Source organism: Malaclemys terrapin, chromosome 22, assembly GCF_027887155.1.
Source record: "Malaclemys terrapin pileata isolate rMalTer1 chromosome 22, rMalTer1.hap1, whole genome shotgun sequence".
NCBI lineage: Eukaryota > Metazoa > Chordata > Testudines > Emydidae > Malaclemys > Malaclemys terrapin.
The window spans coordinates 8,082,640-8,093,298 of NC_071526.1; the positions used below are offsets into that span (position 1 = coordinate 8,082,640).

General features: G+C 50.8%; 1 long non-coding RNA gene and 3 other non-coding genes across 7 annotated transcripts; all 4 read left to right on the forward strand.

The window, feature by feature from the left end:
* The first annotated feature begins 1,855 nt into the window (after positions 1 to 1,855).
* LOC128827695 (uncharacterized) lies at positions 1,856 to 7,383 on the forward strand. Of its 4 annotated transcripts, none has more exons than XR_008443041.1 (7): positions 1,856 to 1,918; positions 3,928 to 4,023; positions 4,711 to 4,772; positions 5,401 to 5,496; positions 5,950 to 6,085; positions 6,233 to 6,376; positions 6,945 to 7,383. It is a non-coding gene; the product is annotated as an uncharacterized LOC128827695 (long non-coding RNA). The 4 variants fall into 4 exon arrangements; XR_008443039.1 differs by lacking the exon at positions 6,233 to 6,376 and adding an exon at positions 2,465 to 2,576 and having other exon boundaries at positions 1,881 to 1,918; XR_008443040.1 differs by lacking the exons at positions 1,856 to 1,918; positions 6,233 to 6,376 and adding exons at positions 2,001 to 2,015; positions 2,465 to 2,576.
* LOC128827936 (small nucleolar RNA SNORA16B/SNORA16A family) lies at positions 4,191 to 4,334 on the forward strand. The gene has a single exon (XR_008443124.1). It is a non-coding gene; the product is annotated as a small nucleolar RNA SNORA16B/SNORA16A family (small nucleolar RNA).
* Positions 5,132 to 5,264, forward strand: LOC128827937 (small nucleolar RNA SNORA44). Its single transcript, XR_008443125.1, has one exon. It is a non-coding gene; the product is annotated as a small nucleolar RNA SNORA44 (small nucleolar RNA).
* On the forward strand, positions 6,752 to 6,823 carry LOC128827943 (small nucleolar RNA SNORD99). The gene has a single exon (XR_008443131.1). It is a non-coding gene; the product is annotated as a small nucleolar RNA SNORD99 (small nucleolar RNA).
* Positions 7,384 to 10,659: the final 3,276 nt, after the last annotated feature.

Sequence of the window (10,659 nt, forward strand, 5' to 3'; positions counted from 1 at the left end):
AATAACGTTCTGAACGTTGTTCTCTCCTGCCCTACCACGAAGGAAAAAAAATGTTCCAGGGCTTTGATTTCATAGTTTAGCCCTCCTGATTGAATCTGTTGGCTGCAGGTGACCCGAGGCTGCGCCTGACATATACCTGTTTTATTAACATCAATCCATGCAACAGTTGTAAGGCTGATCAGTGCTGCTATCCTATCTAATATTTCCTAATGGATGGCTAAGCCAGACCTAATATCTTGTCGTCCTAGTGTACCCTGTCAGCTGTCACAAGGGCGGGGGCAGGGGTGAAAGTAAATTAATTAAAGGATTTACTGGGTACGCGGGAGTCCTGAGCAGGGGGCATGGCCTCAACCGGAAGAGGTGGGGCCTTTAAATCACGCCCGGAGCTACCAGCTGCAGAGGTGGCTGGGAACCCCAGGGCTCAGGGGTGATTTAAAGGGCCCGGGACTCTGGCCGCCGCTACCACAGCGGAGCTCCAGCCCCTTTAAATCGCCGACAGAGCCCTGCCACTGCTACCCCAGGGCTCCGGCAGCAGGGCTCAGGAGGCGATTTAAAGGGCCCTGGGCTCCAGCTGCTGCAGGGAGCCCCGGGCTCTTTAAATCACCAGCCTGGGGAAGCCGGTCTGGTCCAGCTTACTTTCAGCTCTGGGTGGGGGGCTTGCAGGAGAATAAAGGAAAATGACATGGGAACCCCTTTAAAAACCCTTTCTGTAAAGAAGGAAGGGCAGCAGGATGTTATTAATATCAGTGGAGGCTCTTACCCCTATCAGGAGGTCTAACCCAATAACCACAGTGACCTTCAGTTCAGGCACAACGTAAATGGCATGATTTGTGAGTGATTTCTTTGCCCCCCCCCCCCCCCCCCCCCCGCCTTTGGAACTCCAAATACCTATCCTCTTTAGGCTGTGATGTGACCAGGCCCTGCGAACAATCTCTCTGTTTTGGACAACATGGAACCTGTGGTCTTTTTTCCCCTTTAACATTTTGAAGACAATTCTGTTCACCAACTTTTCAGACGGAGTTCAAGTTATGAGTGTCGGTTCAGTCCCTGTATCCAGGGAAACGGCAACAGTCAAGGTACCCTGGGGGAAGGAGAGGTGGAATGCTTTTGGGGTGGAATTCAGTCCCCATGTATTTGGGGGGGGGGAGACTTCTCCCCAAAGTTGCCAGAGGGTGGTAGACTGGAAATCTCACCCAATTGTTTCAGAAGGCGGGGGTTGGGAACAACCTCACTTTCTTGTGCTTTTGGAAGAGGGATATGTATGGAAAACGTCTCGTGGGCAGATGAGTGGAACACACCCCTCCCCCATACACACACGCTTTGGAGGAGAGGGTGGTGGGGTACTGCATCACCCCCAGATTTTTTGAAGGGTGAAGAACCCCACGGTAAAACCCGAAGGAGGCAGGGGTCCTGTGGAAGAAATCGCAGGTGATGGTACAGTTAAAGTCTGTATCCTACTTAGGGTGACCAGATGTCCTGATTTTATAGGGACGGTCCCAATTTTTGGGTCTTTTTCTTACATAGGCTCCTATTACCCTCTACCCCCTGTCCTGATTTTTCACATTTGCTGTCTGGTCACCCTAATCCTACTGCATATGCACAAGGGGGGGGAGGGTGAATTCAGATGGCACAGACAGCCTCAACTCCAGAGCTTCCTAACTTTTCAGCGCCTGACTTTGCAACCTCAATGCTCCTTGCACGTGGCGCTTGTTTGTGCCTGGGCTAGTTACAGGTCGCCAGCCAGGCTGGGTGAATAAAGCGGGCAAGCGAGTTGAACTACAGCTCCCAGAAGGCTTTGAAGGACGGCCTCGCGGAGGAGCCAATCAGAGCATCGCCGCGGGCGGGGCTGACCCTTAAAAGCCACGTGTCGGAAGCGCTTCGCTCTTTTCCTTGGCAGTCCCCGGCTGGGTGCGCTCGGGTAAGGCCCGGGGGGCGTTTGCAATCCGCCGCCATCCTCTCTTCCCCGGGGGCGCCTGGGGGCTCTGCCCCCTGCCAGCTGACCTGGAGCGGCTCAGGTTTCTAGGGGGGCGGGCTGGGCTGTAATATTTTGTAGGGGTTGGAAATACAAAGGGTCCCGGCCTGGGCCTCCCCGCGGGATGGGGCTCGCTGCGGCTCCGGGCTGGATTCCCACCTGGCCGGGAGGGGGAAGCGCTGATTCTGGCAGGGGGTAGGGCCCTGCGTGGGTACAAAACATGTGTATCCGCATCCGAGCCGCAAAAATAGCCTGTAGATTTGCAGGGCTCTGCTTACCCTGGCCGGGCTGCGGCTCCGAAACACCCCCTGGGTCCCTCCACTTCCCCTGGGCTGGGGGTCAAAGGACAGGTGGAGGGTCTGCACCAATAGGGTGACCAGTTGTCCCGATTTTATAGGGACAGTCCCGATTTTGGGGTCTTTTTCTTATATAGGCTCCTATTACCCCCCACCCCCGTCCCGATTTTTCACACTTGCTGTCTGGTCACCCCAGCACCACAATTTCCTCAACCTGCCCGCCTGGCTCTTGCCGTCAGAGCCCTGCGCGGATATAAAGCGGATGCCCCCGGGGATTTGAAGGGCTCTACAGCTGGGAAAACTTCAAGGTCTGTTTAGCAATAAATCCAGAGAGGCTCAGAGCTGGGAGAGGCTCTGTTGTGGGTGGGAGTGGGGCCATGGAGGAGAGCACCTCACTATGTGCCTTAAAGGGTCTCCTGTATTTGTTCCTTAATTTGTAATGAAAGCAATATCTATATTTTTTACTTTTATGAATCATGTGGCAAGCCCGGAGGTAGCACTGCCCTGGGGTCTAGCCCACTAGCCTGCAAAAGCTGCAGCTGATCCGCTAAAGGGATGCCCAGCTGTGTGTGGGGGGGGGTGGTTTTGTGCCCAGGAATGAAACGTTGCAGGAAGCTGTGTGGGGCTGAGTGTTTGTCCAGAAGCGCCTCCAGTGTTTGGCGGCGTGGAAAAGGGGGTGGTAGTGAGTCAGGTGTTTCACTAGGTGGGTGAGTTTTGCGCATGGCAATGATACAGGGCCCGATTCTGCACTCAGTGGTTTTACACTACTGTGATTCAACTGGCTTTAATGTGATGTAAGCAGAATTGGGGCCAGTCCGCTTTGGCTGATGCCCAATTGTTAACTAGCTCTGATGCTTGGTAGTAAACCCAGGAGGAGTTAAATGCTGCATTACTGATATGAAGGCCCCATGCCGGACTTGAGTCCCTGCAGCGTGGCGAGTGGGGGAAGCTGGCATAGGGAGTGGTGTTTAGGTTAGACAGGCTTGTCTGGAGACAGGTCCTTACTTGCCTCTGAAGAAGTGAGGTTCTTACCCACGAAAGCTTATGCTCCCAATACTTCTGTTAGTCTTAAAGGTGCCACAGGACCCTCTGTTGCTGTCTGCATTTTAGTCTTTCAGGGGAGAAGAAGAGGAGGGTCCATAAAATGGAGACGTATAAATGCTAAAGCAGTTAAGAGGTGGAAGAGAGATTCCCCTTACCCCCATAAAAGCAAAATCTCTACTATTTCAGGTGTAGCAAAATCACGAAGCCTGTAACCGCATCTGCTTCCCAGACTTGTGCAGATCCTGCCCAGGGTGTGGGGTGATTTAAATCACCAAGTGGAAAGCCTCAATTTAAATGATTGATTTTAATAATCTTTTCCATTTGTATTTCTGTTAAATTTCTACAGAAAGACACATTCTCATGGGTTGATATAACCATTAAAACAAGTTGATCTAAAACTAAATAGAGCCTTTACACTAGATTTGGTACATCTCTTTGCTACCTAAGAGGGTGCACTTTAACTATACGCCTGCATTTAAGCTATTATGTAGCTGAATATTCTTAAATTATCATTAATTTATATTTTTCATATGTTATATCGTTCACCATTTTCTATGGATTATTTACTAGAGATCAATTTTTATCTTCTCTGATCCTGCCATTCCTTTCTTCCAGATCTCGCCTGGCATCTGCGTGGGCTGGGACGGAGCCGTGAGATGCTGGAGCCACTGAAGCATGAGCCTGGCATTGCTCACTTGCTTTCCCCGCAGGGTAAGTGGCTTGCTGTACACCCTTGTTCTGTTGAGTCTTTTAAAAGCTGCTGCGGAGGGGGGCTTCTCTTGGTCAGCATGTAAGCTGAGCAGCATAGTTAAGGAAGCCAACAATGATTGGCCATGCTTTGTTTGCCCTTTCCTCCCCCCGGAAGCCCTCTGACGTTCCCACGGCCCTATCGAAGCTGCGTCTGTCTCTCTGGTGTAGCTGACGTGGTCAAAAAGGAGCCAAAAGTGACCTGTTTTCCTCGACGGTCGCTGTTCAGTTTGTTCCACTGTAACTGTCCAGCAACATTTCAGGAAAATACATGCGCTAGGAATGTCTATGCACAGGCTTTGCCTGGCCTGGAGGTGTCTAGGGATGGGCGAGCGGCCTCTATCTAGCTACAGAGGACTGTTTATTTTCAGGTTTCCGTGTTGGGAAGGGGGTGGTTCTAGAGGCCCTTGGCATTCATAAAACTTGTTTATAGATTCAGCCTGAAATGGTTGGCCCCATCCTCTGGAAGAGAACCTGCTGTTGAATGCCATGTGGTTATCAGGTGTGCTTTTGAAAGGGGAGCAGAGAAGGATATTCTTTGCTTTGCTTCCTCTTAAGAGGCTGTTTCCTGTTCCAGTAGCACTTAGTGCCCATAAGACTGAGATTGTGGTGGGCTAATGGGCTGTTGGTTTTTTTTTCCTCCCTCTTCAGATGAGGAGCTGGTGCCCCTGTCCTGGAGATTGCCTGCTTTCACCCGCGGCGGAGTCCGGCCGGTGACTGCGAGATGTTGCTCTACTCAGCCCATAAGCAGGAGTGACCATCTGTTGCAGAGCAGGCAGGTCTGTGGGGGATTAAAGGCAAAATACCACTTGCTGTGGTTTGCAACTAGCTGATGTTCTGGTGACCTTTTCTCTCTCACCTTCAGGATAAAAGTTGGTGGTGTTGTCCCCGTTTTACAGATATGGAAACTGGCACAAACAGTGGCAGGAACTTGCCCAAGCTTGGCCAGCGGTGGGAATAGAACCCAGGTCTCCTGAGTCGCAGTCCAGTGCTTTGTCCACTACCTTTGCCACGTTACCTATCCTCTAATCTCCCCATCCCTCCAGCAGCTGTAACGAGCCTCGCTGAATGAGTGCATGTAAAACCAAGAGCTGTGGCTCCGTGAAATAGCCACAGGGTCTCCAACTACATGCAAGAACAAGGAGGAGAGACTTTGGCAGTAAAGCCCCGTGTGCCGATGGCTGTCACTCGCCTCTCCTATAAGCTTTCACTTGCAGGGCACTGGCTTCTTTGATGTGGTGCTCTTGTTTAGAGGCCCTTAGTTGCATGAGTTCCTAGTTCTCTGGCATCTGCAGCCCTGTTCTTCACTGGCTGTAAGGATGGTGCAAATCTGTTTCCTAGGGCCCGTCTGGAGGCACCCTTCAGAACCTGAGCAGTTGTTGAGATCTCTCGCCTGCTGGATGGAATGAAGTAGGCACACAGCAGCTATCCTGCAAGGTGAGATTGACGACTCCATTAAGTGCAGTTTCCTTCACCTCCAGATCCCTTTCCCATCAGATCTGAACACCGATCTCATGGTCAAAAAAGGAGGCAGAGTAAAATGCAAGTTGGTCTCATTCTCTCTGCTAGAACAGTCCTGCACTGAGAGGGGCTGGCTTGGAATACAGCCACTGATCTGCAAAGCACTGGATGAAATGTAAATCTGTATAGTTTAAGGGGGGGTGGGGAGGGCTATGGGTAAATACCTTAAACTGCTCAATGCAACTTTCTTTTGGAGTGTGCTAGTAAAGCAAGGCCAGAAGGGATCATTAGATCATGCTTCCCCTCCCCTCTTTGAATTTCAGAGGTGCCGGTGTTTTGGCTGTATTCCTGCTGATTTGGTGCATTCTTCTATACATAAAGGCCTGTGCACTTCTGATCTAATTCCAGTTCCATGTTTGCCTTTTGCAGGGATCTCTTGCTAAATGGAAGAGGCTGATGCTGCCAAGGGGAACTAATGGACTGGCCAGTCAGTCTTACCACCTAGCGGAACATGATTGTCTCTCCCAAGGGGCTGGAACTCCGGAAAGACCCATGGACTGGCAAAGTAAGCTTCCAAATAACCGAGCTAAAGAGCCATTGAGCTAGTAATTCTCATGTTTGACAACCCTGACCAACACTCCAGGGTGACTAACTCAATGGAATCTGATTTGACTCTGAACTGGCATTAAAACATGACGCACACCCCATATAGGAAATGGCAACCGCTTCAAAAACCTGGATCGTTCACTTGCCTCCTGGGGTTGATGTCCCTGGGACTTGTGGCATCTTAAATGGCCTTAAGTGTCACCATCTGACCAGTACAAGGACTTCTGATGCATCCGTAGACAGATTCCAGGTACAGTCTTGGGAGCCATAGGACAAATCCTTAGCTGATGTAAAACAGCTTAGCACTATTGACGTTCATGTAACTGTTTCCACCAGTTGAGGAACTGGCCGCATAGCTCGGGGAGTAGGACTGCTCTACTCAGAGCAGCTGGTGGCTGCTTTACAATGATCCGGATGAGTCTTTTTACTGGCTATACTTAACTGAAGGGTGATTTCCCCTGACACGTGCTGAAGGCTCTGGCACTGGGGGAGGTGGGTTTTTTCTCTGCAATTATAAGAGCTAGAAATGTCACTCTGTGACTAGCTTGGTTTCTGCAGAAACTGAGAGTCTAACTGGAAGTGCTGGTGCAATGTACAACCACAGACAGACCTCTGCTTAACTCTGCCTGGTCAGTGATGACTCCTTTTAAATGGTGACTGTTGGATGAATCCTGCGGATATGGGGCTGAGGCCAGGAACCCGTCGTTAACAGAACAGGGAGGCTCTGTTTAAAATGGCTACGTGGTGTCGATGGGTCTAGCAGCGAGTCGGGCTGCACGCTTCACTCCATCGCTACCTTGATTTTATTTATTTTTCAGATCAAAGTGGAACATAGAGCCAAGAAACTTCAGCTGGGACTGGACTGTTCCCTCCGACTTTCAATCCCTCTTAAAAGCGACGTTTCTGCTTCCCAAAGAGAACGCTGTCCTGCATAGAAAATCTCTGTTCCTCTTCCCTTCTCTCTGTCTGCAAGCTCCACGGGGCAGGGGCCCATCCCTTCTCTTGCATATGAAAATCACCTAGCACTACTCTCCCATCATGGGAAATTGTTTACAGGTTCAACTGCATCTGTAGAAATACACAACACAAGGACTGTCCTTTCCAGGGTTTGCGTTCTTAGTAAAAACTCCCCTGTATAGGGAATCTGGAAATAAAACATCAGGAAATAAGTGCAACAGTCAAAGAAACTTTTGCCTCAGACTTTTCTGTTCATACTCTTAGTTGGTAATTAAATAAACTGACTGGCTTATGGTCTGATTTCTGTTCTCAGCTCTGCTGCTGGGTGAGCTAGACATGTGGTTCCCAACCTTTTTGGCCTCGGGACCTGTTTGTAAATGTTATGGCCTGTTGTGACCCAGTAAATAGTCTGGAGGTGGAAGCCCTGGGGTGGTTTTGGTGAGATCCTGTCCCCCCAGGGGGGTTGGGTCCTGCCTGGCACTGACCCCACATTGGCAGCTCCTGTGCTGTGGGGCTGGCTGGGTTTGGCTCTGGAGTGGCGTTGTAAGCTGGCTCTGGGGATTGCAGTACCACTCACTCAAACTTGGCCCACGTGGATTCCTGTTGTCATGACGTCTGGGCCAAAGGTGAGCAGCGCTGGGACCCCAGAGGTTGCACTGTGTGGTGCTGGGAAGTGATCCCAGCCAGCCCTGTGGGACACCAGCTCCCACACAACCCTTTGAAACAGTCTGGTGACCCAATTTTGGGTGCCAACCTGTGGATTGAGAAACGTGAGCCAGGAAAGTCACTATGCTTTGTGCCTCAGTTTCCCAAGCTAAAATATTTCTCTTTTGTAAAGCATGTTGAGATCTAATAAAGAAAAGGTTTATGTAAGCTAGGCATTCCCCCATTAAAGAGTAATCTGAATGGTAGACAGTCGAGATAACTGCATTAAGGTTTTTCTGCCCTTGTAGTTGGCCTTGGTGCCCCTTACTTCAGTAGCAGGTACATTGAAATGAGAATGTGGGGAAGAAGGCAACCACCAATTGTCACACAGGGTGCTTTACTATTGCTATTGATTTTACATGCTCACATACCCTGGTGATGGGCAGCAGAATAAAACCTTAGGATAAGATAATAGACAGGAAATTTTGTCCATCACTAGGTAAACACCAACACCCCCACCCACTCTTCATCCACGCTACACACCCACCCCAGTTGTGTCTGTTTGTAAAAGCCTCCACACGGGTGGGGGCCATTTACCACCTTTCCCAAGCCTGTCAGTGTGGGTGTGGGCTGCATTTTCCTCTCAACACCTAAACCGTGGGTGGGAAGGATTTCACACACTCCCCCAAAGCGCATGAGGAGACACATTTTTCCTCCTCTCCCCTTGTTACAATCCTGGAGATGGGGCCACATGCCCCTTGCAGGAAGCCTGAGGTCGAGGTGGTTTCTTCCCTGAAAATACTGCTGAGGCAGTTTCCACCCTGAAAGAGTGGGTGGAATCAGCATTCCTCACCCAAGGAAGTCTGGGAGGGCTGCATTTCCCCCCAGCCCCATACACATGGGTGCAGGATCTGTGGTTCTCCCTCCCCTGAAAGCAGCAGGGAGACCATGTTTGCCTCCCTTTGCTGCCCCTGTGGTACTCAAAGTGAAGCCATGAATTTAGATGCCTAAATATGGATTTGGAAGCCTAGATTCAGGCATCCATTTGCTGCAAAAAAAAAATCTCAGCCTAGAAATATCAAATGGGGACAAATTGGGTTGTGGCTAAAGAAGGGGGAATGGGCCTCCAGTGGGAGACTTGTGTTCACTTCCCATTTCTGCCCTGTCTCATTGGGTGGCCCTTGCTACCATCTCTACAAAATGGATAAAGATTTAACATTATTTATTAAGAATTAACTTTATTATTTCCTACGCAGGTGCGTTGAGAGCCTCAGCTGAAGTGTGAGGAAAGGAAAGGTTGATCTGTTGCGTGAGAACTGCCTCCCGGGGAAGCCTCCTGCCCCACGCTGTACTTGAAGGATCAGCCTGGGTCCAGCGTTGTCAGCCCTTTGCTCAGCCTTCCCTCGTTGCAAAGGCCTTTGTAATAAAAGAACCGCTCCTGATGCTATCGGGTGACGGGAAGCAGGTGTGGAGACAGAACAGCGTCTATTACAGACGCTCCATGAGGTGCTCCGCCCCCAGCTCCATCCTTCCCGCTCCCAAGGAGCAGAAAGGGGAGAGCTGCAAACCAACATACAGGAAAGTAACCCTGTCTGTTCCCCTCCTTTGTACCCTGCCCTTTCTGCAGTTAAATCTGGGGGACTGAGAGCATTTAACATGAATTCCTTACTGCCCATGCTGGGGCCAGCCTGTTTGGTTGGTGCGGGGTGGCTACAGAAGGCCCGCCCACTCAGCTGAGGGAGGGGCCACAGAAGAGCCCAGAACAAAACTGATTATGAACAAAAGGGATGGGGGTGCAGGTCATAGGGTCAAATCAAGGATCCAGAGGGTGACACTGAGCAGAGATCCCCAGACAATGCCCAGTGATCTGAGTAGGAGCCTAGGGTCAGTGGATGCTGCCCAGAGGATAGGTACATGAACAGACAAGGGACTAGAAAAAAAAACCCACAGTCAAAGGGGATGCCCCCCATCTAACTTGCTGGACTGATGGAGGGGTGCCTTGGCCAATGCCAGGGGGAGAGGGTGCCAGGCCAGCCCTGTAGGCTGAAATCCCTTATCCACAGATAAGCTACATCGGTAGCAGGGCAGATTTCCCCCACCCCCACCAAAGTGTCCCCACCCTGAGCGGGGGAGCGTAGTCTCCATGGCTCATTGCCGTCTCTCCATTGCCACTGCCTGCGAGGGCGGCTCGTTAGCAGCGTCAGAGATGTTTATGAGCCTGGAACACTTGTTCACGAGGAACATGCTGGAGAGCCCACAGCTCATATCAGATGGAAGCAACTTCTAGCACCCAGGCAGGGCCGGCTCTAGGATTTTTGCCGCCCCAAGCAAAAAAAATTTTGGCCGCCTCCCAGCCCCGCCCCAACTCTGCCCCTTCCGAACCCCTTCCCCAAATCCCCGGCCCTGCCTCCTCCCCCGGGGGTGCTGCATTCCCCCCCCACGACCTCCCGCCCTAGCTCACCTCCGCTCTGCCTGCACCCCCGGGTGAGGGAGGGCGGAGCAGCGGAGCGGAGATGAGCTTGGGTGGGGGGGCGCAGGAAGTAACGGAGCGGGGTAGAGGAACCGCCAGGGCCGGCTCTAGGGTTTTTGCTGCCCGAAGCAAAAAAATGTTGGCGGCCTCTCCCCTTTTTTTTTTGGCTTTTACACATGTTTGCATACTGGGGAAATAATCGCAGAATATAATCACACATCAGCATGTTTAGTTGACACTGTTGCTGCAAATTTCAGAGCAGAAACTCCAAGGAAAATCTTTAGTTCCTCTTTGAGCTGAAATAAAACAGTGCAATTAGTCAAACTGATCTTGGGAGTTGCATGCAGGCTGATACAAACATCTGGTAAATCAAAACTGTTAAAACTCAGTGATCTTTCACTTGTTAAACACCATGTGTCGCTTACTCTGAAGAAAAAAAAAAAGGAAAAAGGCTCATAGAA